The sequence below is a fragment of the Mauremys reevesii genome, linkage group 2, assembly GCF_016161935.1.
Source record: "Mauremys reevesii isolate NIE-2019 linkage group 2, ASM1616193v1, whole genome shotgun sequence".
In the NCBI taxonomy this organism is placed as follows: Eukaryota; Metazoa; Chordata; order Testudines; family Geoemydidae; genus Mauremys; species Mauremys reevesii.
The window spans coordinates 111,715,153-111,740,927 of NC_052624.1; the positions used below are offsets into that span (position 1 = coordinate 111,715,153).

General features: G+C 45.4%; 1 protein-coding gene across 11 annotated transcripts in view; it reads left to right on the forward strand.

Moving 5' to 3' along the window:
* The first annotated feature begins 1,269 nt into the window (after nucleotides 1-1,269).
* LOC120396454 (poly(rC)-binding protein 3-like) overlaps nucleotides 1,270-25,775 on the forward strand; it is a 585,054-nt gene continuing 560,548 nt past the window's right edge. For 7 of the 11 annotated variants that reach the window (XM_039521363.1, XM_039521364.1, XM_039521358.1 and 4 more), the window contains exon 1: nucleotides 1,522-1,583. The gene's annotated coding sequence lies outside the window, so the exon portion shown is untranslated. Of the gene's footprint in view, nucleotides 1,378-1,519; nucleotides 1,584-2,343; nucleotides 2,502-20,448; nucleotides 20,468-25,775 lie in introns of those variants that run through there. The other 4 variants (XM_039521351.1, XM_039521349.1, XM_039521350.1 and 1 more) reach the window with 4 other exon arrangements.

Genomic DNA, 25,775 nt, shown 5'->3' on the forward strand with positions numbered 1-25,775 from the left:
ATGGGTTACAATAGCAAACAGGGTTCTTAGCAAGAGTGCTTAAATCACCTTTTGTAAATACTGCAAGGCAGGCCCTGCTGTTGACACAGGGGACCCAGAAACCCCATATATCAGTGGTTCTCAACCAGAGGCCTGGGGCCCCCTGGAGAGCTGCGAGCAGGTTTCAGAGGGGCTGCCAGGCAGGGCCAGCATTAGATTTGCTGAGGCCCAGGGCACAAAGCCAGAGTCCCTCCGCATGGGGCTGAAGCCCAGGGCCCTGAACCCCACCTCCCAGGGCTGAACCTGAAGCTTGAGAAATGTAGCTTTGCATGGACACCTATGACATTGGGCCCCAGGGAATTGCCCTGTTTGCTACCCCCAGCTTTTATATGCAGAAAACCTGTTGTGGCACAGGTGGGCTGTAGAGTTTTTATAAAATGTTGGAGGGGGTCAGAAAGAAAAATGTTGAGAACCCCTGCTTTATATTGCTGCAAGGAGCATGGTGAAAACCCCAGGCTAAAGACAAGACCCTCAAGAAAGAGAGGAGAGGCCCTTATTGGGGCAGAGGAAGTGATCTGAGTAACACCTGACTGCAGGTTACTTAGACTTGGCTTCTACCCACACAAAAAATGATTGTGTTTTCTGTTGGATTTCTGCTGTGTGCTATTTGTGCACCTTACAGTCTTGCCAAACCCCACTGTTCAAAAATCATTAGACAGCCCCTCACCCAAATCATTATATGCTTAAAAATAATAAATATTCTATGATTTTTTTTCCCCTTTGTCGTCTTGGTTTTGAGCCTTTAAAGTTCATGCTTTTCTGAACTCAGAAATGCAGGACAAAACTTCTAATTACAAAGCTGAGATTCTCATGTAATCAGATAAATCCAGAATCAGGGGCTTGTTTAAAAAAAAGAAAGAGAGAGGAAAATAAAGAAAACCACCACCAAAACATTGTGATACTCACAATGAAACTGCAAGAGCTGGCCACACTGATCCTATCTCCTCCCTTATCACTAGAGTCCCTGACCTGCAGTAATAGCCTTTGCTGTCTAGCTGGCAGTCAATATTTGTGCACTTGAGATGAGACTCTCTCCGTCCCTCCCCGCTGAATACTCAGCATTTTTTTGCTGAGCTCTCATTTGTGTTAGGAGCTAGCCCCAGGTGTAACTGTTCAGTGAAGGGTGCTGGTGTGGCTCCTGATAGTTTCAGTGTATTTTCACTGTGCTTATTTATCAAGCCTTTTTCTACATATTTTTATTTTCAGTATGTTTGTTCCCATGTTAGTTTATACAAAGACACCTCAAGGAGGAGTTCATTCACACTTTCTTTGTGTTCAGTCTCTACTTTGTGTGTGGTCACTGGCTCCTTGGATGATAAGCACTGAGCTTTCATCAATGTAAGTAGATACCCTGGGCTTTCCTGTAAAGTTTCAGTGAGGCTCCTGCACTCATGGTAGCACAGGTGGCAACACTTCACATTCTAAGTGCTAGCACTTGATTACCCTCCTGGAAAGCCCCTTTCAGGGTCCAGTAGACTCTGTCAGTCTCATTCCTGAAGTCTGAGGACTACTGCCTAGAAAATGGTGCTTGTACCTAGAATGTGGTGAGTGGTATTCCTTTGCTTCTTTCAATATGGCAGCTGTTCCAGAGCTTGGCTTCTTGCCCTTGCTGTGGAAGCATGTCAGGAGTTGGGAAAGCTTACTCTGCTGGTGAAATAAAGCCCTCCTTGTAAACGTCATCTGGGTATGATTTCCAGCTAGTGCATTGTGATTAGCTACCAGAATTCTGCAAAACTCATTGTTTTTCAGAATGCAGCATTTTACTAGCGTGACTTATTTTCATTACCCTATTGCTCTGAAATGCAATATTGTATAGCTCCTACAAGCAGGTACCACTGGAGTGAATCTAAACTTTAGTTTGAGCTGTATAAGTAAGGTCTGAGTCAGATCCTGCCCTCCCTGTGGCAGTGTGCTAGAGAGGGAATATGTAGCTTCTTCCTCATTGCATAGCAACAGGGCAATTGTAGTTTAGTGCTAAGGTAATAGCTGGTACAAGAGACTAAGGAGAGTCGGGGAGAGTAAAGGTATTTTGAGGTGCATCTGGTGGATGTTATGGAGAGAAAGGAGAGAGATGTCATGGGAAATAGATCAGACATTTCAAGGTGCTGCAACAGGGTGGTCTGTCCCTTTAAGAGAACAGGGTAGCAGCCAGCCCTGTTGTGGAGAGGAACTGGTCAGTTAGTTGCTGGGAATCCTCTGACCAGGTCTGATGATTCTCACCTGGGGGCTATGAGTAGGACAGGGCTGAGAAAACACTCTGCTGTAACAGCGGCAGAGGACTGCAAGGGGATAAGAGGCCCCTTGAGCACCCTTAGGCTGGATGGAGTCTTTACAAAAGGGCTAGGAACTGATCTGTGTGTGTGGCTGGTTATTTTCCCCCATGCTGGTGACTGAGTCCATCAGCCTATAGGGGCGAAAATGTTCAAATTATTTGTAGACCAGTTTTCAACCTGAAGCCAAAGGTAAGTTAGTTTAACTTGTAATGCCCTGATACAACCTTCCTCCTCCTCTTGTGAAGGAAGCATACTGAATTTCTGTAAAGGTTTGCTGAGTGACAGAGATCCAGCGGGGTGACTCATGGAAGGTGCAAGAAGGGCCAAGTGCCCTGCCAGCAGGTCAAGTGCCCCAGCAGCTGGCCCAGGTGAGGAGAGGTAGGGGCGGGGCCAAAGCCAGAGCCAGAAGGGAAGAGGTGGGGCCAGAGCCTCTTCCAGCCACGCTGCCTGGGACGCTGCCTGGTGCAGTGCAGTGGCTGACTGGGAGTGCGCCTGGCTGTGGCAGCAACAGGCTGCTCCTGCCCAGGCTCAGGATCTAGGGGCAGTGGATGAGTGAGCCAGAGTGTGCCCCCCCCCCCCCCCGGCATGTTCAGAGTCGGCTTCTGTCCCCAGAAGTCGAGCCTGGGCAGGGAGCGGGCTGCCGCTTGAGAGTGCGAGGGCCCTGGGCTGGGGGCGAGGAGGAGTCAAGGGGGGAGATTGCGTGTTCTTCCCTTGAGTTGGTGCCCCCTTTGTGTCCTCCCATGAGTCGCCCTGCTGTTTGTACTGTCCTCTTTGCAAGGACTGCATGTTTGAAGATGCTTGTCACTTATAAATCTGAATATGGGAGAACACTGCAGCTGTCTAACCCATTCAGACAGTATTGTATGATGCATATAGTCAGATAGCTGGACATCAGGAAGTGGGGGTCAGCAAAGCGGTGCCAATTGGTACACTCTGAGGACTGCAGGGGAAGATGTATTTTGTCTTTCTCATTAAAATCCCACACTGTTAATGTATGTACCTGTACATACCTAGTAGCCACAGCCATCACGCTCCTGACAAGCTGCTAATGTGTGGTCCTGGGTGCTGCAAAGACAGAAAAGACAACAAAAGGAGTGGTTTAAGCAGTACAGTAACAAAACAGCATCTCTAACAACATGCAGGAACTGTGAGAGAGAGGTTAAGTGACTTGCCCAAAGTGTTAGAAAGCTCTGAAAATACTCTTCCAAGAATCATAATGTTATGAATTCAAGGTCCAATGTCTTGAGACTTACAGGGCTAGAAGAAGCAACTAGTTTGTACTGTTGGAATTTGGGAATTCTGGTTTCGTAGTCCTGATGAAACCTAAGATATTGGTCTTTAAATATATCACTAGTAGAGCTGACTTAATAATTGATTTCCCAGTTTCTTTTGTGAAGGTGAAGGGCAAATCCTTTGTTTTAGGTCAAATCAAAACTACTCTTCCCCCCCCCCACCCCCCTCCAAAAAAATCAAGAAGTCAGAAAAAAAATTGTTTTGGGTCAAATGAAATGTGTTGTGTGTGTATAATAAAACAGAACAATTTGGAACCAGTCATTTCAAATTTAAAAAATGGAAACATTTTTGTTTTTCTTTAATTTTTTTTCAAAACAAACCATTTGGCAAATGCAACATCATAACAACATGCTTTGCAAATTTAGCAAATCTGTGCAGTTTTTTTGTTTTTGTTTTTGTTTTCTGGTTTGTTTTTTTGAGAGAGGAGAAGTGTTCATTGAAAATTTTCACTCAGCTCTAATCACTGGTCCAGGCTGAACATTGCCCATCCTGAGCTTGAGTGTAGTAAAATTTGGGGACGTAGTAAAATTCCATGTTTGTGGGAGGAAAGGAGAAAACATTTTTGTGGACTGTTTGTTTAAATTGCATCTGCATGAAGCTGCTCAGGTGTCTAGAATGTTAGAATTGTTGAGGGGCTGGGTTAGTGGCTAGCTAGAGTGTAGGTGATGAGGGTCAAGATTCATGGTAAATGCAGTGTATCACATGGATCTGGAATGTAGCATACAGTTAACACCACCTCATTGTGGGGGAGGGGGGGTGTGCATGCGTAATCTGTCATGAATAGAGAGACCCAAAGCAGAAAATACGTACAGAGAACAGAAATACAGTAGAACACTGTTAGAGGTATTGGTTAAACACTGATTGTATTTTTTTGAGAGAAAGCGTATGAAAGCCCTCCTCTCTGCTGCATCTTCGCATGTAATGATCTGCTAAAACATAAAAAGCAGTGTATAGTGCAGGAGTCAGCAACCTTTCAGGAGTGGTGTGCCAAGTCTTCATTTATTCACTCTGATTTAAGGTTTCATGTGCCAGTCATACATTTTAATGTTTTTAGAAGGTTTCTTTCTATAAGTCTATAATATATAACTAAACTATTGTTGTATGTAAAGTAAATAAGGATTTTAAAATAAAAATAAAATGCAGAGCCCCCTGTACCGGTGGCCAGGAACAGGGCCGCCCAGAGGATTCCGGGGTCTTGGGCGGCGGGGGGCCCTTCCGTTCCGGGACCCGCCGCCAAAGTGCCCTGAAGACCTGCGGCGGGACCCCCCCGCCGGCGAATTACCGCCGAAGACCGGGCTGCACTTCGGCGGCGGGTCCCGCTCCGTCTTCGGCGGTAATTTGCCAGCGGGGGGGGGGGGTGTCCTTCCGCCCCGGAGCGGAAGGACCCCCCCGCCGGCGAAGACCGGGAGCGAAGAAGCTCCTGCGCCCGGCCCCGCAAGAGTTTTCCGGGCCCCCCGGAGCGAGTGAGGGACCCCGCTCCAGGGCTCCCGAAAAACTCTCGTGGGGGCCCCTGTGGGGCTTGGGGCCTGGGGCAAATTGCCCCTCTTGCCCCCTGTAGCAGGGTGGAGTCCCTGCTCCGGGGTTTTAAGGGGTTTGAAAGCAGCTTGACAGGGCTTGAGAGCTGCTACTCTCAAGCTGGGCTGATTGGGGATTGCAGCTGGGCCACACCCCAATCAGGCCACAGCTGGCCCCTATAAAAGGCTATGAGCCAGGAGCCCCAGGCAGTCTCTCTGGCTATAGAGAGAGATGGGCCTGGCTGCTTAGGAGCTGAGCTAGAGTACCTGAGTGCAGCGGGGCAGGGGAAGGCTGAGGAGCTGGGGAGCTCCAGCCTAGAAAGCCCCAGCGGCCTACCAGTGGGCCAACAGGTACTGTGGGTTGCAGAGGGCAACCTAGGGGTAGGCCAGGCAGCAGGTCCAAACCCAACTTTGCCTGTGATGAGTAGGCTGATACTGCAGTCTGCCCCAGAGTGTGGGGCTAGACAATGACTGGCAGTAGCCAAATACTGAGGCAAGGTAGGGATAGAGGGTGGGGGTTCCCTGAGACAGAAGGGGACACCCAGAGAGAAAGGGGTTACTGCTAGGGGGCAGCACCCCATGTAAAAGGGCACCGGGTCCAGAGAGGGCCACGGGGGGCCTAAGAACAGGTGGATCACCAGCCTGCAGAGGGTGCTCCAGGGCTGGACTGAGCTAACTTTGGAGAGCAACCAGTAGGAGGCGCCGCAGGGGTGAGTCGACCCGTTTACACTCCCCCCCCCTCTGGGTGGCCCTGGCCAGGAACCAGGCAGTGTGAGTGCCACTGAAAATCAGCTCACATGCCATAGCTTGCCTACCCCTGGTGTAGTGTGTATTCTGCTGCTTTAAAGCCTACAGTACTGCATCAGATCATGTGCTTTTTCAACTAAATGCAGAGTCAAACAGCTGGGGCTGAACTGAGATGTGATTGTAAGGGAATGCCACTGATGGCTTTCAGTGGAGCTAAATCTGCTTACCCAAGTTTGAATTTGGTCCTTAAACTATAAAAAGACAGTCCTCGGTAGACGTACATGACTTCATTCCCAAGGATTGTGGTCAGTCAGATTTGCAAAGTATATGTATTTGAGATAACGTACTTTGTTCCCTTAAGAATGTGCTCATGAAAATGTTTCCATATACAGCATGCACCTTTGTATGAAAGCTCAGTATTTTTCTTCTGATATATATATATATTGTGTGTGTGTGGTATTTCAACTGAGAATGAGGGTATTACAAATTTTTGGAAGGGTGCAGACTCCATGGAGGGAGAGTAGTTGTTTAGTGTAACACAAGATCCTATAACTCAGTCATGGTCTGAAATTAAGAACAGAACATCAGGAAGAATTTTCTGACAATGAGATGTATTGGGTAATTGATCTAACTCACCAACTGATAGAAACAGCATAGCTTGCCCTATTAAAAAATGTATTCAGTAGGGAACAGTTCTCCACTGACAGGGAGAAATGTTTTAAATATCTAAGAGGACTTTTTCATCTCTAGATTCTGTGATCACTGTATGGTCACGCTCTGAAGACAAGCTGAGTGTTTAAAGAGAGGAATGAGGTTAAAATAATTGGGATCTCTAGACTAAGCTCAGTTAAATCATTTGTGGAGAGACCCTGCATCAGACCGTGTTTCCCTTCTAAAAAATCTTGTTGCATTGCTTTTATATATTGATCTAGTCCTCTAAAACACTTAGGGTATGTCTACACTACAAGACTATTTCGAATCAACTTAAGTCGAATTTGTGGAATCGACCTTATGAAGTCGAATTTGTGTATCCACACTAAATACACTAATTCTACTGTGTGAGTCCACAGTAACAGGGCCAGTGTCGAATTTGGAAGCGGTGCACTGTGGGAAGCTATCCCACAGTTCCCGCACTCCCCGCTGCCCATTGGAATTCTGGGATTTCCCCCCAATGCATGCTGGGGGGGGAAATGTGTCGAGGGTGGTTTTGGGTAACTGTCATCATTGAACCATCAATCACGCCCTCCCTCCCTCCCCGAAAGCGCCTGCGGGCAATCTGTTCGTGCACTTTTCTGCTCAGTGACAGCGCGGGCGCCACAGCACTGCGAGCACGGAGCCCACGGCAGTTATGGCCGTTGTCAACTCCTCACACTTTATCGTCCACCTCTTCCACAGTCAGCTGCTGAGAAATCGGGCTACTTTTCAATGGTGCTGCGAGCACTGGTGGACCATGGGGGACGTTTTACCAACATCAACGTCGGGTGGCCGGACAAGGTTCATGACGAGCGTGTTTTCAGGAAATCTCGTCTGTTTAGATGCCTGCAGCAAGGTAGTTTCTTCCTGGACCACAAAATAACTCTTGGGGATGTGCAGATGCCTATAGTGATCCTCGGGGACCCAGCCTACCCGCTAATGCCCTGGCTCGTGAAGCTCTGTGCAGGCGCCTTGCACAGCGACAAGGAACTCTTCAAGTAGCAGCGAGCAGCGTGACCTGTGACTGTTCAGTTTCTTTACAGAGAAGCTGAACCTGCCCCTGTTTCTTTACCAAGTTACTGTTGACTAGCATCTGCAGTTACATACCCCGTCCACCCCGTTTCCCCCACTTCCAACAGACGTTTAAAAATAAAACAGATGGTCCACTTTGACTTTACAAAGGTTTCTTTATTGATGACTTTGCGTTAAAGGGTTGAAACTGGCACGCAGACTGTGCTGGGTAGGGTGTGCGGTGATGTAAAGACCCCCTCTAAACTCGAGGAATGACAGGCTCCTGCTCCCAGAGCAGTCTGCAGTGCCGGACTGGTTGTTTCAACGGAGCCTGCCATCCCTCCTTTTTGGGACTCTGTGTGCGGGGGCTATGTGGCCTTGCGGCGGGGGGAGGACGGACACAGATTCCTCTGCTGCGTGGCTCTGTGGTCCAGGACAGGGACCGTTGCATGAGATCTGTAACCCCCCCTCCCCCGCTACAAAGTCACGTACCCCCCCCCACAGAACCTGCAAACCACCTCCCATACCGACCAGGGTGCCTACTGACTGCACTGTGTGTGGGACCTGCTGCTGATCCTGCCCCCGTCTCTGTACCCTGCTAAAGGTGACTGTCCTATGCAATACCCTACCCCCTTCCCCACCCACCCCTTCAAACACAGCGTTGTGTAAAAAAGCATGAGGGAAACAGTAATTGACAGCAAAGTATTTTTAATAATTAACCAGACAGTCAGGGGATGAAACTGGGATTGGGGCTACAGTGAGTCAGGAAGGGAAGGAATTCTCAAAAATTAGGGTATGAGAGCTTTTGGGTACTTGAGCACTCTGCTGGGGTGCAGTGACAGTTTTCACGGCCCCTGGTGCCACTCCTTCTGGTTACTTTGGGTGATGGGAGGTATGGGACTTTGTGGCGGGGGAGGGCGGTTGCAGATACACTGTGGGGGGCTCTGTCCTCCTGGCTGCGGTCCTGCAGAACATCCACAAGGCGCCGGAGCGTGTCCGTTTGCTCCCTCATTAGTCCAAGCAGCGTTTGAGTCGCCTGCTTGTCTTCCTCACGCCACCTCTCCTCCTGTTCGCTGTATGGGCACTACTGCTGAGAGAGGGTCTCCCTCCACTGGCTCTGCTGGTCCGCCTCGGCTAGGGAGCACCCCATAACTTCAGCGATCATCTCGTCCCGTGTCTTTCTCTTTCGCCGCCTAATTTTTGCCAGCCTCTGTGAGGGGGATGCTGTGGCAGGTCTGGAGATAGTCCAAGCTGTGTGATGGGAAAGAGGGAGTGAATTCCTTGCAAAGATACATTTCTGCGAACAATGAACACAGTCTAGTCTGTGTCTGTGAACAACATCATGCACAGCACCTATCTCGTCCACACTCTTGCAGCAGGCAATCCGGAAAGCATAAACTCTGCCCCTGTTCTACCCCATCACAGTGTCCCCCGACCCTTGCACTTCTGGGTTGAGATCCCAGTGCCTGATGGTGCAAATTTCATTGTCGCGGGTGGTTCTGGGTAAATGTAGTCAGTCATTCCTTCCGGGAAAGCAATGCCAGACAATCATTTCGAGCCCGTTTTCCCTGGATTGCCCTGGCATACGCCATAGCGTGGCAACCATGGAGCCTTTTGTCACTGTCACTGTATGTGTACTAGATGCCGCGGACAGAGGCGATTCAGCAGCACTACACAGCAGCATTCATTTGCTTTTGCATGACAGCAGAGATGGTTATCAGCCATACTGCACCATCAACCACACCAATGTAAATTGGCAAGGTGATGACTGGTAGCTGTCCTATTGCACTACACCTTCTGCTGCTGTCATAAGTGCCCCTGGCCGAGATCGGCCGGGGGCGCAAAAGACAAAACTGGGAATGACTCCCCGAGTCAATCCCTCCTTTATGGTATCTAAAAATAGAAACAGTCCCGCCTAGAATATGGGGCAACTGTACTAGGGTTTTAGTGTATCAGAGAACTACAGAGCACAGCCGCTCTGTGTCAGATCCCACAGGAATGACGAGCTGCGTGCCATTCACAGGGGGTGCCCCTGCAACAACCCTACCTGTTGCTTCCCTCCTCCTCCAGCCCTCCTGGGCTACCGTTGTAATGTCCCCCCATTTGTATGCTGAAGTAATGAGGAATGCAGGAATAAGAAACAGTGACTTGTTAGGGAAATGAAATGAGGGTAAGGCAGCCTCCAGCTGCTATGATAGTCCAGGCATTACAGAATCTTTTCTTTACACATGAAGGGTGGGGGCTGATGGAGCTCAGCCCCCTGTTGCTATGATGAAGACGGTTAGCAGGCCGTCTACTTATGGGCTGATGATGAGGACAGGTAGCAGTCCTATTGCACTACATCATCTACCGCAAGGCTGATGATGAGGACGGGTACCAGTCGTTTTGCACCATCAGTCACCCATGAGGCGGGGGAGAGGGGGCGAGGATGCTACCGTAGCGTGCCGCAGCATCGCGTCTACCAGCAGCATTCAGTACACATAGGGTGACATTTACAAGAGTCAAGAGACTATTTCTTTCCCTTTTCCTTCTGGGGGTGGGGGGTGGCTGTACATTGACGAGCTATGCCCTGAACCACCACGGACCCTGTGTTTGACCCTAGAAGCATTTGGAGCTCAGCCAAGAATGCAAATGATTTTCGGACACAGCGGGAACTGTGGGATAGCTTGCGTCCTCAGCCCCCCCCCCCCTTCCCTCCATGAGCATCCATTTGATTCTTTGGCTTCCCGTTACGCTTGTCACGCAGCAGCGTGCTGACTCTCTGCTACGCCGTCTGTTCGGAGTTTTTTTTAAATACTTTGGACCGGGCGTAACATTACGGTCATTTTCCTAATTAGATGCAGGAGTCGCCGAGCGAGATCGCCCTGAGGAGGGTCACTGAAGGAGATAGAGAGCGCATGCTGCGTGAAAGCCAGCACAAAGCAGGGCCCTATGCAGCCGTGCTCGGGGAGGCAATGCTCCATGAGTACCTCATGAAAGCCTGGCACGGAAAAGTGTGCTACCACGGAGCACCCAATAAGGCAGCTCTCCCCAGGAACCTCCTGCGGAGGCTTTTCGATTACCTCTAGGAGAGCTTCGTGGAGATCTCCCAGGAGGATTTCTGATTTATCCCCATATATATAGAGACCTCCTTTTCACATACTTCAGATTCCTGTTATATTAAGAATAAAAGTTTACATGTTTAAAGCACTTACCGAGTGATCCTTCCCCTGATTCAGGGTCCGGGTTAACGGCCGGGGAGGATTGGTAAGGGCTCTCCGTGAGGGTGATGAAGAGATCCTGGCTGTCAGGGAAACCAGCGTTGTAAGCGCTGTCGCCTGCCTCGTCCTCCACAAACCCTTCCTCATCTTCCCCGTCCGCGAACATCGCCGAGGAACTGGCCGTCGACACTGTCCCATCGTCAGAGTCCATGGTCACTGGTGGGGCAGTGGTGGCAGGCTCCATAGCGTCCGTTTGCCGCTTTGATTTTTTGGTAGCCTTGTCTGGGGTCCTTGATTTTCACGCGGCGCTGCGTTGCATCCCGGCTGTATCCTCTGTCTCTCATGGCTTTGGAGACCTTCTCGTAGGTCTTTGCATTCCGTTTTTTGGAGCGCAGCTCCGAAAGCACAGACTCCTCGCCCCACACACTGATCAGATCCAAGAGTTCCCGGTCAGTCTATGCTGGGGCCCTCTTTCTATTCAGAGATTACATGAACTCCTCTGCTGGAGAGCTCTGCATTGCTGCCGGTGCTGCTGAGCTCGCCCCGATGTCCAACCACGAAATGAGATTCTAACTGTCCAGACAGGAAAATGAATTCAAATTTTCCCGGGACTTTTCCTGTGTGGCTGGTCAGAGCATCCAAGCTCGGACTGCTGTCCAGAGCGTCAACAGAGTGGTGCAGTGTGGGATAGCTCCCGGAGCTACTAAGTTCGATTTGCATCCACACTTAGCCTAATTCGACGTAGCCATGTCGAATTTAGCGCTACTCCCCTCGTCGGGGTGGAGTACCGAATTCGAACTAAAGAGCCCTCTAGGTCGAATGAAATGGCTTCCTGGTTTGGACAGGTGCGCGGTTAATTCGAATTAATGCTGCTAAATTCGAATTAAAGTCCTAGTGTAGACCAGGCCTTAGTGATTTTTTTTTTTTTAAGAATGTCAAAAGGAAGCTGCAGAGCAGATAATTTAAAATTAGCTCAGCTCCAGAGTCATTCTGTTTACTGGATACAAGTATCGTGATCAGTACTAGTTCTGACTGTGTACCTCCAAATGGCAAAACAAAATAAAGAAAAATGTTTCCATATTTTATGCAGGTTCACCTTATAACCCTTCTAATTTATAACCTGTGCTGTTAGTGCACTTTTGAAACACAACTAGTAACCCGTGCTCTGGTGCTGAAATCATGTAGATCCCAGTAATTCTTACAGAATGCTCTAATGAAATAATCCAAGTGAACTTTACGTTGAAGAATATAATCAGATACTCACAAGTCAGTATACACTTCAGTGCACACTAAAATACACACTTCAGTTTCACTTCATTCAAAATCCAGAGCCATTTTAGTATTCAGAGCACATTCATCTAGTGTGTGTGTGTATATGTGTGTGTGTGTGTGTGTGTGTGTGTGTGTGTGTGTATATGTATATAAAAAAATAAATACACACACACACCCTAAACCGCAGGCTTTACTATGCAGACATAGTACAATCCTAATTATCTGAGGATCTCTTAGATTTAGGATACCCAAGCCTAATCATGACATCTGCTTTTCACTTTAAACCTGCAATGGTCAGAGAGACCATCCTGGCTTCCCTGGGTCTGGTCTCCTTTGTAGCTTTTCTCCTGCCTTGTTTGGGAGACCCTGAAGCACCTGAACTTCAGTTGCACAGAACTTGGAAGCAGAGCTAACACAATCTGTTGTGCAGCTTAGTCCTGCAAAGAGCAGCTTCAGTTGAAACTCTGATCATCTCCAGCCATCAGATAATCAAGAGTTTTGATTAACTAGAGTTCAGATAACTAAAGTTTTGTTTTCATTTCATACATACGATTAAAATCAAGGAGGCCGTGGAAGTGTGAAGAAGGATGCTGTGTCACAGTACAGGAATGCTGCAATCAAGGCCACCTTTAGGCCAATTCACCCGATTCCCTGGAATCGGGCCCGGCGCCTTAGAGGGCCCCACGCCGGCACCTTTTTAATTTTTACTCACCCAGTGGTGCTCCGGGTCTTCAGCGGCATTTCGGCAGCAGGCCCTTCACTCACTCCATGTCTTCAGCAGCATTTCGGCGGTGGGTTCTTGAGTGCCGCCAAAGACCCGGAGTGAGTGAAGGACCCGCCGCCAAAGACCCAGACCGCCACCGGTGACAGGGCCGGCTCTAACATTTTTGCCGTCACGCTCCCCCCCCCACCCACCCCCGAGCATCGCGCCGCCCGAGCACCGTGCCGCTGAAGCCTCCTCCCCAGCCAGGTGCCGCGCCGCCCAAGTCCCCGCGCCCCCCCCCAGCACGGCCCCGCCTCCCTCAAGCGGCCTGGCCGAACCAAAAACAAACCCCGAGTGCCACCCCATCCCAAGGTGCAGCCCCAAGCATGTGCTTGGTAGGCTGGTATCCGGAGCCGGCCCTGACCGGTGAGTACAAATCCGACCCCACACTTGCTAAAGCCGGCCCTGGCTGCAATCTGTCTTTCTTCTTTCTCTAATCCTTGCTGTCATCTGACTTCTGTCTGTTTGTCTCTCTTCCTGTAGTGCTGCTCCCAAGCTGCCCGTTCTGCTCTTAGTCTGAATGATTCTCCTGTATATACAGAGGAGAGAGCAGATCACTGATTTTAAAAACAGGGCGGGCCTAGGGGGCACCATGCTGGATTTTGGGACAGTAGACTAGCAAAGCACTATGAAGTCCAATAGAGCTAAGAAAAAATGCAGGGGACGTGAATGCTTTGTTTCTTGTCCCATTTGAAGATACAAACAACTGTTCCAAAGAACCTCTCGTTGAAAGGGTGAGACGGGAGATTTTACTTAGCACCTAAAGTAGTATTTAGACTCATAAAAAAACTTTAACTCCTTTCTGCTTCATATTTATCTATGAATGTAAAAAGCAAGTGTAATAGTTAAGGGGGAAAAAAATTAATCTGGGCATCTCAGGTATCCTATAACCTTGCTCTTATGTTAATGTAAGATCAGTTTGTGTAATGGACTAAATGGATGTAGAATTACCGGACCTGATTCACCCCTGTGGAGTTCCAGTTTTACATTCCTGTAACTCCATTTATTCCAATGGAATTATGCTTGTTTAAAACTAGAGTAAGCAAATGGCGAGTCTAGGCCTAGTTTGTCTACAAAGGGGGCAGGATAACAAGAATTTAAGAGGTGTTAAATTTTTGCTCTTCAATATCGAGAGTGACACTTAAGTGGTTTAGAAATTGATTTAGAAAATGCAATCTGCACATCAGTCAAGCATAGCATGAGTGCCTTGTTTAAAGGATCATTAGATAATGAATAGCAAGAGAGAAATTACGAAGTACTATGCATGAACTGCCTAGATAAGGTATGCATTTTGTTATGACATTTGACAGACCCAGACCAGTGGGGTACAGGAGTCTGGTAGAGGGCAAATATACTGGTCACTGGATAAGCAGTTTTCTGTTCCCTGAGTGACCAGAGCAGGGGCTGCACTAGAGTAATCAGGAACCTGCTAGAACCAATTAAGGCAGACAGGCAGATTAGATCACCTGCAGCCAATCAAGGCAGGCTAATCAGGGCACCTGGGTTTAAAAAGGAGCTCACTCCAGTCAGGTAAGGGGGAGCCAGAGAAGAGGAAGTGGGTGTGAGGAGCTGGGAGCAAGAGGCACAAGGAGCTGAGAGTGAGAGGGTGTGCTGCTGGAGGACTAAGGATTACAAGCGTTATCAGACACCAGGAGGAAGATCCTGTGGTGAGGATAAAGAAGGTGTTTGGAGGAGGCTATGGGGAAGTAGCCCAGGGAGTTACAGCTGTCATGCAGCTGTTACAGGAGGTACTATAAACAGCTGCAATCCACAGGGCCCTGGGCTGGAACCCGGAGTAGAAGGTGGGCCCAGGTTCCCCGCAAACCTCCCAACTCCTGACCCAGACTGTGGGGAAGTTGACCCAGACTGTGGGGAAGATCACTGAGGTGAGCAAATCTGCCAATAAGCGCAGGATCCACCAAGGTAGAGGAGGAACTTTGTCACAGACAGTATATGAAACTACTGTAGCATGGGATAATGTACTAGCTTCACATTTTATAGCAGACATAGGCTTCTGAGGGATCAACATTTTAACTGATTATTCTTGGAGAGCTTATAAAAACAGTATGGCTACTGATCTTGCCTAACGTGGTGTTTAGATGTTGCTTGAAATTATTAGAATTGGGAACACTGGCTGTTGGGAGACTGAAAGGACGAGAAACAAGGAGGGCAGAGGAGTTGAGGAGGCAGAGTGAGAGTTACAGAGGGTGCAGCAGCAGCTTGAGAAAGAGGTTTGCACTTGAAAAATAAAGTCTTGTTGAAGTTTGTTAGTACCTTGCCTGGTTGTTAGAACACACGTTAAATAAAATCTGATGACTGGGAAAAGTGCTCGCATCCCAGTGGTTCTGCATTTTGGTATTTTAGGGCCGGGTGCTTCAAATGTTCACTACCAAGCACACTGCTTATTATGGTGTGAGGTTCTATTTAAATCAATGGGTTTACACCTGGATGTGTGTGTATGCAGGATCGTGTAGAATAGAAAATGTGGAGATTTTAATATACATGCTCCCAGTGGTCTTATAAGGCAAATGGGTGTTGAATATTTACTGTTAGTATGATAGTAGTACCTAGAGAACACAGACAAGCATTCATTCAGTGCAGACAATGGGGTGTGCAGTAAATTAAGCGGGGATATAAGGTTCCTGCCAAATTCTATTTGCTATTACTATGGGATAAATTTATGATATTAGAGTGAATGAGGCAGGGATCCTTCGACTGAAGAGTGAAGAGGTAAACATTGGCTGGTGCAAGTGTAACCCACACACCTCCTGGGTGTGGTGTTCTGTCCCAGCTAAGGCTGTAGAGCTGACTCTTTTTCTCTCTAACAGCCAGTTGGCTTTTAGCTCATGCACTAAGCTCCAGAGGTCCCCACTTCAATTCTGCCTGTTGATGACTGAGGTCTGTTGGCATTGCACAAGGGGAAAGGTACAATCTATGAACTAAAGATGTCTGCAGTAAAAAATATTATGCAGTGTAATTAAGATTGTATCATCATGTATGCACACGAGGGCAAAAATAATGTGCAGGCAATATGAATTCTGACATTCCCTGACTTGCAATCTTGGTTTACTCTTATTTGATCTTCTCTTTTGACCTATATGTACAGGCCATGTCAGAATCTTGCCACTTCCTTCGGCACAGCAACTCCAAGTTCCATTGTTTTCTCTGCCCACGCTGCCGAACTCTGTTCACACCTGGATTACTGTGATCTCCTACTATCAGGCCTTGATGCTTGCAACCACACCCTTCCCAATTCCTTTGATCATGCTCTTGCTAAAATCACCTTCCTGGCTTGTTGCTGTCTATCGCCACCCTCTTTAAAAGCCTTATCCAAAGATGATTGGAAAGACTCTCATTGACTTTAGTGGGCTTTGGATCTAGCCATATGTCTCTCTATTGGCTCCCCCTCTTCCACCAGATCAAACAAATTTTGCATTTTTTAGACAAAAAAAAAATCTGATAAAGGCTAGACAGAGGGTGAGCTGCGTTCCCTGTTCCTGGCAGGCTAACAATTGCACACAATCTGTTTTTGTTACTTCATTTCCTCTAGCCGCCACCCTGACCTCAATCTCTTGTTTGTCTCATCACCTATTTTGTCTGGTCTTTTAGACTCTTTGGGTCAGAGGCTGTCTAAATTTTCTTTATTTACATAGTATGTATGGTTGTGCAGCAATATGTGTACAGCCCCTAGCACAATGGGGCCATGACCTGAGTGGCCTCTACATGCTACCGCAAAATGAATGTTTTTGTTAACTTTTGAGTGTTTCACTCAGCAACTTTACAGTACTTTGTCTTTGCATGGAACTAAAGGGGAGACATAATCCTTTATCTAACTAAGGATGGAATCAAGATATTTATTTTCTAACTTCACCAGTAAAAGACCTAAGACCATGTTTAACGTACATTAGAGCTAGTCATGGATGCCCTTAAAAGAAAGCTGCTTTATCAGGCTTCCTTTTCAGTGAAGAAAACTTATTCTCGCCTCCTGCTTCTGTTCCTATTCCCATGCACGGCTGCACCTTGCAGCTGTTTTCAGGGTTGTTCTTTCAGTTTCCAGGGACAATTGGTCCACTTCTGTGTGTAACATGAGATATGGAACCCTGGCCACCACTGCAATGTGCATCTAAATTCAAAATATCTCTAAAACAACAACAATTCATTCCAAACTTCTGAAGGCAGCATAATGTATTTGCAGACTTCTAAGCCATGCAAACCCTGGAATTCAGGGCAGGTCTGATTCTGCAAAAGTTTGGCAGCCAGCATGTGTCCTCCTGGCCCCCCGCCAACCAGAACCACATCTCTGCAGTGGCTAACTGCAGAGATCACCATCTTTTTTTAGTCCTAAACCCCATACTTTTGAGACCATTGTCCTCAATTTTTATTATGCAACCTGTGAGAGCCCGTGGGGTTGTGTGGGTGGGTGCTTAAAGCTAGACCCCTGTTTAAATACAACACAAAATCCTTCCTAATATTGGGGAAATATTGCCCCTACAATGGTAAGTTGCTGCAGAATATTGTGTACAGGATTTTGGAGAAAGGGATGCTCTGCTCCTTGTGGGAATACTAGGTCTCTTTTTTTTTTTTTTATATATCACTGTGGTGTGGCCCTGCTTTAGAAATTTCCTCACGTGTCAGTTGAGCTCATTCCCAAGGGAAAAGCCATGGAATGCTTAAGTCTGCCACAACTAGAGACCGAAGTTCCTTATTATTGATCATAGGTGGGTTTGAAAGGTTCACATATGTAACTTCTTGGCTCTGAGGGCCCACTGACTTAAGCACTTTTGAAAAAATGGTAGTTTTGAAAGTGTTATCCTATGTCTTTAAATCTTAAGTCATTATTCTGAATTTACATCAGTATAAATCTGTTTTAAGCCAGCAGAACTAAACCAATGGAAATCTTGTGTAAGTAAGATCAGGATCAGGTCCTCTACTCACTTTTCATCCCAGAAAAATGGATGAAAGGCATGAGGGCTGGATGTTCTTTTCATTGACCCAAGTTTTCACTTGTTACTCTACTCACTTTGAAGTTACTCCTGATTTGCATTTGTGCAAATGATACCACAGTCTGATTCTTATTTAAGTTCCATTCGGAGTTGTAATAAAAAAAAGTGAGACTAGTTGGGGCTGGCTGAGGGAGAGGAAGACAACATCAGGAATTAATAAGAAACTTGCAAGAAAATGTAACAAATGAACATTCCTAGTTTTACAATATCCCATCCCAAAGTGGAAAGATTTTGAAGATGTAAAAGGTAGAACTGAGCAAATGATTGGGGGTGTGTGTGTGTGTGTGTGTGTGTGTGTGTGTTTTTTAACCAGTTTGGTGGCTGAAGCAAACAGTCCCAAAACCATTTCATTTTTGATCAACCCAGAACAGAAATTTTAAGTCCGTCTTCTCTGAAACCAAAAAATGCAAGAGATGGGTTTTATGTTTTTTCTGTTCCTCCCCAAATTATTTTTTTTCAAGTGTTACCCTAGCTAAAGTTTTGTTTTTAAATTGTTTCATTTTGCTGGTCAAACATTTCATTTTGACTTTTTTAAAAATTGGGGAGTTTTTGGTTGAAGTGATTGCTGAATTCAGCACAAATTTATAAATAGTTCTTGTTGACGCCAAACTGCATTTTTCAGCAAATAAAGAATTTTTCTGACAAATAATCCCCAGATCTAATAAATTGCACTTCACTTTCACCAATTGTCTGCTTCAGTGAACAGCTTGAACAGCAAGAAAAAAAAAGCTGTGGTACATGACTGGGGATTCCCACAAAAGACATTGGAACAAACAAAAACAGAAGCAAGCAGATTCATTACACCCTTAGAGAACAGACCAATTCTTTCAGAGTATAAGGATTTTTTTTAACGAATACTATATAATAGTTCTTCAAGGCCCCAATAGACATTTCATATGTCTCTTCTTGCTCCTATTTTGACAGTATCGAGAAAACAATTGTCATTTTTCTCTCAGTTCCCCTTCTGGCATTATTATAATATATTTCTGAAGCTTCTTTTGGGATATATGTAACAAGTGTTGGCACATAGCTGTTACACTCAGTCTGTATCTGCAAATAAGAGTCGTTTGTCAATTCAAAGGCTGTTTTGGAACAAAGCATTTTTTTAAGGTGGAAATAGATTCATGCCATAGTCTCAGACTTTATTATTACACGCATTTATAGAATGATTTATAGGCAAAATTTTGCTTTCTGTTAAAACAGCACACGTTTTAAAGAATAACACTGGTTTCAGTGATGTTACTACAGATTCACACTAGGGTAACTAAGCACTGAATTGGGTCCTATATGTTCAACTATTTTTTTTCTCATGTCTTGTGTAGACATACCCTTACTGTGCTGCATTGGCAAGGCTGCACTGATATAGCTGCGCCGCTGTAGTGTGTCTGGTGAAGACACGCTATACTGACAGGAGAACGCTCTCCCCTCAGCATAATTAATCCACCTCTGCGTGAGGTGGAAGCTATGTCAGCAGGATAGTCTCTCCTGTCGTTATAGTGTGGTGTGGACGGTGCTTTAAGTCAATGTAACGTACGTTGCTCGGGGGTGTGTGTGTCGTTTTCACACCCCTGAGTGACATAAGTTACATCTATTTAAGCCGTATTGTAGACCAGCTGTTGTTTACCACACCTTTTTACTGCTGTCCAATAGCAGTTTTATTACCACTCCAGTATAAGGTCTAGATGAGGTTTCCTATTGGTGGTTTAAATTCTGTAGTGATTTTGGTATTCAGCATGGCTCTAGCTCCACCATACTGCATTTAAAAATTAAAAGGTGAATGATCTTTACTACTTGTTTGGAAATGTTTTGCTACTATCACAAGCAGGCTTAGGCATGATCATTCATTTAAAATTGGAGCCTTTCAAAACCATTAGTTGAATACTTCAGCTAATCTGAGTCAAATTTTGCATGGGCCATTTCTTAAGCCAAATGCTGTTCAAAAATGATGGAAAATTTCTTGCAAAAAAACCCAAACACTCTTCACAGACATTTCGCTTTAATATATATTGACTGCTCCACTTGAGAGGCAGTGTAGCCTGGTGTGGGGCTTGCAACAAGGGATTTCAGAGTACCACTCCCAGCACACCCACAAATAGCTATGTGGCCAGAGTCAATAACTATTTTTTTTTTCAATCTAGAAAATTGGGCTGATAGTGCTAAGTTGTATGAAAAGGGTGGTGTAATCACTTGCTTTTTTACCACCATAGGATTAATATGGCCCAATAAAGTCCCGTGTAGTCTTGGTGGGGGAAAGGTGGTGTTTTGTTTTGTTTTTTGAACATGTTAACCAATATGTTTTGTGACAAAGTCAGGCTGGACGGCTGCAGGAGGGCACTAGACGGTAGATGCATTAGCCCCAGAATGTTAAAGGCCATCTTCCCTACTTGCTGAGAAGGGATTACCTCAGGTGAATGGACACCTGATTCTAATTAAGGGCTGCCTCCAGCCTTTTAAACCCCTTCCCCTTTCTGATGAGAGGGGAAGAGAGACAAGCTGTAGCCAGGCTAGTCACAGTAAGGAAATCAACTTCTCCAGGGTGGGAGGCAATGCTCCTTCCCATAGGGGAAACAGCCAGACCTGAGTGCCTGCTAGAGGGAAGGACTGACACCCAGGGCACCCAACAGGGCGACAACCTGCACCAGTGAGGAGGCAGCGAAAGGTACCCCCTGGGTTGTGTGTGTGTGTGGTTTTTTTTTTTTTTTTTGGTTTGTTTATGAGACTGTTTCCTTTTTTTGTTTGGTGGAGGCTCACCCCCATGCTCTACTCTATGGTCTAGAGTACGACCAAGGGAGCACAGAAGAGGGAAGGCAAACCCTGCCGTGCGTGGGGCTGATTACTCTAGGTCTGCCTTCACCAGAGGGGGAAGCGCCAGGTCTGGCGAGATGAAGGAGGTGTCTTGCACGAATTTAAATGCTGTTTTAAAAATGTGTTAAAACCTAGTTTAAGACCTTTCAAGATATGTTGACTGGTCATGCTTGATCTTGGGGGCTTTTTTAAAATGGCCAGTTAATGGAAGCCAAGGGCTATGATCGACTGACATCTACTTTTTTTTTTAAATGTCTGTATTAGGTGCTAATATTTTGTAAACAGTATTTCAATATATTTGACCCATTTAAAAACAAAATACTGTGTCCTAGTTTAGACTAATTGTAATGCTCTGTTCTCTATTTCCTAGTGGCCCTAGAAATTAAGACTTTTTTAAATTAAAAGTAAGTACATCATTAACATTATCTACTGATTCTACTTATTTCTCCCACTCTATTCTGTTATCGAGAGAGAAATACGTAATGGACTTCCCCATTTCACCAGCACTTCCCCCCACAACTAGCCTCAGGAAAATCAATTTTTAAGCTGTGCTCATTCATTGAAATTGTTTAGATAGGAGATCAACAAGTGTACATTCCACACAAAAACATCTGTTTCATATACATGTGAAAACAAAAACATATGTTGACATAATCACACAGGTTTGATTTCCCCTCTCCCCCAAAATCCCTAGTAATGTACATCTAACTTCCTGTGGCCAGCTGCAAAAAATGTACATTGACTCTTGTGAGCATTGCTAGTGCTGCTTTAGATTTAAATGCCTTCAGCTCTATCTCCTCAATATTGAAATGGAAGAGGATTGATTTTTAAGTGGCGTACCCTGCGTTAAGCAAGAATAACACCATTGTGAGCAGAGTTACACCAGTGTAAGATGAGAACTGGACCCAATACGCTGGATCTGCTTCAATTATTTTGTGTGAGAATTGAAAGTAGAGGTACAAAGGACTGAAGCAATAAAGCTAGTACCGAGAGACTTATTTTCTGTGCAAAGTTTGGATCTAGGTCTAAACTTAAATGTTTGGGGGTAAGAGGGAGCTGAGGTTTTGGTTCAGATCCCTCTTTACTAGTATTTTATTTGTAGCACACATTTAGAACAAAGGAGTTCAAAGTGTATGAGTATCTATACACACATGCGTGCGCGCGCACACACAGATGTATATAATATAACTTATCTGAATTCTAGTTTCCTTTTGGTCATATGGTATAGAAGCAAATCTATTGACTGAGATACCAGCATGGGGCAGTCCACGAGAACTTTTCAAAAACTTTAAGCTTGTTGCAGGAATTCTAACATGTTTCATGGTTTTAAGATTCTTTTTTTAAATTTAGCAGCATAACAGGCCTTAGAGATATGTATGTAAAAGTCAGATTTGTATTTATTTTTAGCCTGTGGCTCCTAATTCAGATCTCTGAGTGTCATCATGACTTGAGAAGAAGTGAGGGGCAATTATTAAATGTTGACTGTGCTCAGTGCTGTCTACCAGGGATGTGTTAACCATAACTACAGAAATGTTGGGCCAAATTGAGCTCTGCTGCAAGCAGGTGTTAATTACACTGATGCCAGCAGGAGTTTTGTATAAGACAATATTTATATCCATATTCTAACTCCTGCATCCCTCTGCTATCCCACTGCTGAGGTGTTGGGTTGGGGGAGCTACTCAAGCAAACGTAAAAATGCAATTGCATTGAAAGTATAATGAACCCAGCAATAGTCAATACGTAGTCCCATCATTTTTAAATATTTGAAGTGTATGAAGGTCTGGAATGAGGGAGAGAGGCAGTAACAATTTAAAAACGCACACACCTTCTGAAAAGTAAAGTATGAGAAGTGGGGAGGGATGGGCTGAGGTGGATGTCCAGGTAAGCAAGTTCCACAGTAAAGGGACTGTCCATCACCTGCCAATGAATGAGAAACCCTTTAGATAGTGAGAACCTGCAGTCGGACACCAGGAGGAAGTCTGAAATGTACCCATGTCTGTTCTTATTAATTGGGGGATTTTGACCTACAAAGATGGCAGGTGTAATTCTATGTAACTGATGGCGAACACGTATCTTGTGCCTTTCCTCTGAGGATTTAAAACTGTTGTGTTCTGAGAGCTATGAACAATGCAGGCTGGTTGTAATGCAATCAGTGCTGCTCCAGACGAGAGCAGACATGCTGCTGCCTTCTGCACTTGCTGCGAGAGGCAGAAGAACCCTGTGGGAAACTCTATATGGAGACAGAGTTACAATAGGAACCCTGGGAGCCACAAGAAGATGTTTGCTATTGTGAGCTTGTGGAGGGATAAATACGGGCACAACCTGTTCTAACTATGCAGATGAAAGAAACATTTTCATACCACAAGTGACACACTAGCTTTCCATGGCATGAACAAGGTCAGAAACATTATCAAGGTTCCTAAAATGGCACACCACTCTCACTTGTTCTCCCTCTGTAAAGGAGACTGCTTACTCACTAGCGAGGCTTCTGGCTTCCCTCAGTTGAGAATAGCTGGCTTTTATACATTAGGTAACAATATCTGAACAACCCTCCAAGCCAGCTGCGTACAGTAATAGATAATTGTGTATCAGCATACTGAAGATACTATTCTGGGTAACCTCGCCTTATGGGACAGACATAGCATTTCAAATGTCTCGGTGATAGTCCATGACCAATTGACACTTGTCTTCTATGTGACCTGAACCAGTGGAGGGCAGTTTCAGACACACCATCCACTACCCTTTGTCACTGAAGCAATAGTCCATGATTAATCATATCAAAAGCTTCTAAGTCCTAAGTCATGACCACAACTGCCAGTTGACCTCAATTTAAAAGTCAGAAAGACCTAAATGAAGATCCAAAGTCATTGGTATCAATGTATGTTGAGAACTGAGAGCCCCTATTTTCTCAGGAAAGGAAGATAGAAACAGGTAAGTTATTGCCTAGAGAGCCAGAATGTTTGAGGATCCTCTCACAAATATGGTGCCCAGAAATGTGCATGATGTTCAAGAGTTGCTCCCATTCCCTATCAAGTACAGTGCCATAATTGTGCTCAATTGCTCTTTTACTCATCCCAGTGTTTCCTTCACCTCTTTTACTGCTGTCAGTTATTGAACAGAGGGTTGCACGCTTGTCTGTTTTTAGTGGGCCTGTCAATAGTTGAATCATTGAAAGTATAAGGGCAAGTCTACACTTAAAATGCTGCAGCAAAGATGCTACTACACCTCTGTCATGCTGTTAATCCACCTCTGCGAGATGCAGTAGCTATGTCAATGGTAGAAGCCCTCCCATCGACATGGTGCTGTCACCACTGGCGGGTTAGGGCGGTATAACTGCATTTCTCAGAGGTGTGGTTTTTCACATCCCTGAGCGACGTAGTTATACCTATTGTAAGTTTGTAGCATTGACCTGGCCTAAGCCTTTTTTTTTTTTTTTTTTTGCCACTTCTGAATGCTTTGACTCATTTATCCCACCTCACACATGATATTTCATATGTCACTTTTACAGCCATGTTGGCCACTGTCCAAGTCTCTTGTTCCGATTTCCCTCATATATGGTTCATGAAGAAAAATGTTAACCCTATCATATTTTTAAGAACATTATACTTAACTCTGTTATCCATGTCTTTCCCTATGTTGTTTAGATATCACATCTGTGATTCTTGGAAGGGTTTGAGATCACTCCTTTATCTTGAACCTATTGAATCTTTTCACTGGTTGTACAGTGTGCTGAGACTACTTCAGCCCTATTTCCATGGGAAGAATTCTAGAAGGGAAGGTTTACTAGCATAGCTGCTTTACTTAATATCCATTCAGTATGTTCTTTGGTGCATTTGCAGTACAGGTATCTCTAATCATTCCCTCTTATCTATCCAACCTGAATTTCTCTGCACACAAGACACTCTTTTTGCCAAGTGGACAACATTTGCACACTATAGTGTTGCCAAGCAACGCTGAGCAATTAGCATGGTCTACATTTTCACACTTCTGTCCATTACTTCACAGTTTTACTCACACTTGTATCTCCGAGCTGCTAGATTATGCAGGTGTTGACTGTATTTTGTATAAAGATGTAGTTGATGACTTGGCAGATTCTTCAAATAAACAAGTAGTTAGCATGGGCCGTGCCAACTAGCTTTCATTTTCACAATGTATCTCCACTAAAAGTAAAGGGCAGAAATATATGAGCGCATTTTGTTTTAATTATACGTCAGTTTTTGATTAATGGTGTTCTGGCACTTGAAGAATTTTATATGTGCTAGGGATTGAACTGGAAGCTGGTGCTTAGCTTGAAGCACTCTAAGCCTTACTCGTGCTCTCGCACTGAAATAGTTACGTGTTGCTGCCTGAACGAGACATGAGCATAGCACCTTCTCTCTGCCATTCCCTATGCCTGTGCTGGGGTATGAAAGGTTGAAGGTTTGGTGCCACTGCCTTTCTTGCTCTCCCAATTTACCTAACTGCAAGCCTTTCAGCCTCCCTTGCCTTAGTTTACCCACTTCTGCTCCCAAGTTTCCTTCTTTACTTCCCCCCACAAGGGCTCCAAGGCCTGGCTCCCATGCATAGGTGAAATTGAAGCCTACCTGTCTGTCTATGCTGGCAGTATCTTCCATTCTCCTCCTCACGTATAAATAAATGGTAGGAAATTAAGGCTGTCATGGAGATCCTGGAAATCGTGGATCTGATTTTTTTTCTGAAAAAAAAAAACACTACTTTTTTTCCTCTGCAACATTCTAAATTTTCATTGTCTGGTAACACAAAATCAGCTTGGACCATTCAATTCAAACAAGTTATATTCTAGCTGGAGTCTAAGCATGAGAATGTGTTTAAAATTTGGAAAAATTAAACTCAGTTGGAGAAGAGTTCAAATCAGACTTCATAATAAACCTGGGGCTAAACTCTGCACTCTTACAAAGCATAAATCTGTAGTAATTCTCGATCTCAGTGAAGAAACTCTTGCTTTACATGAGTGGAACTGAGAGCCTAATGTGATCCTATTTGCAGTCTTAATAACAGACTTTCTGCTGAAGAATTCACTCAGAATTCTAGAGTGAAGAATTCATACCCTTACCCATGCCAGGTGTGTATACACATTTGAATTTCCTTACCTCAAGCATCTAGGCAAGATTTGGAATGTCCTGAATATTCTTGTTTTGTGGTTT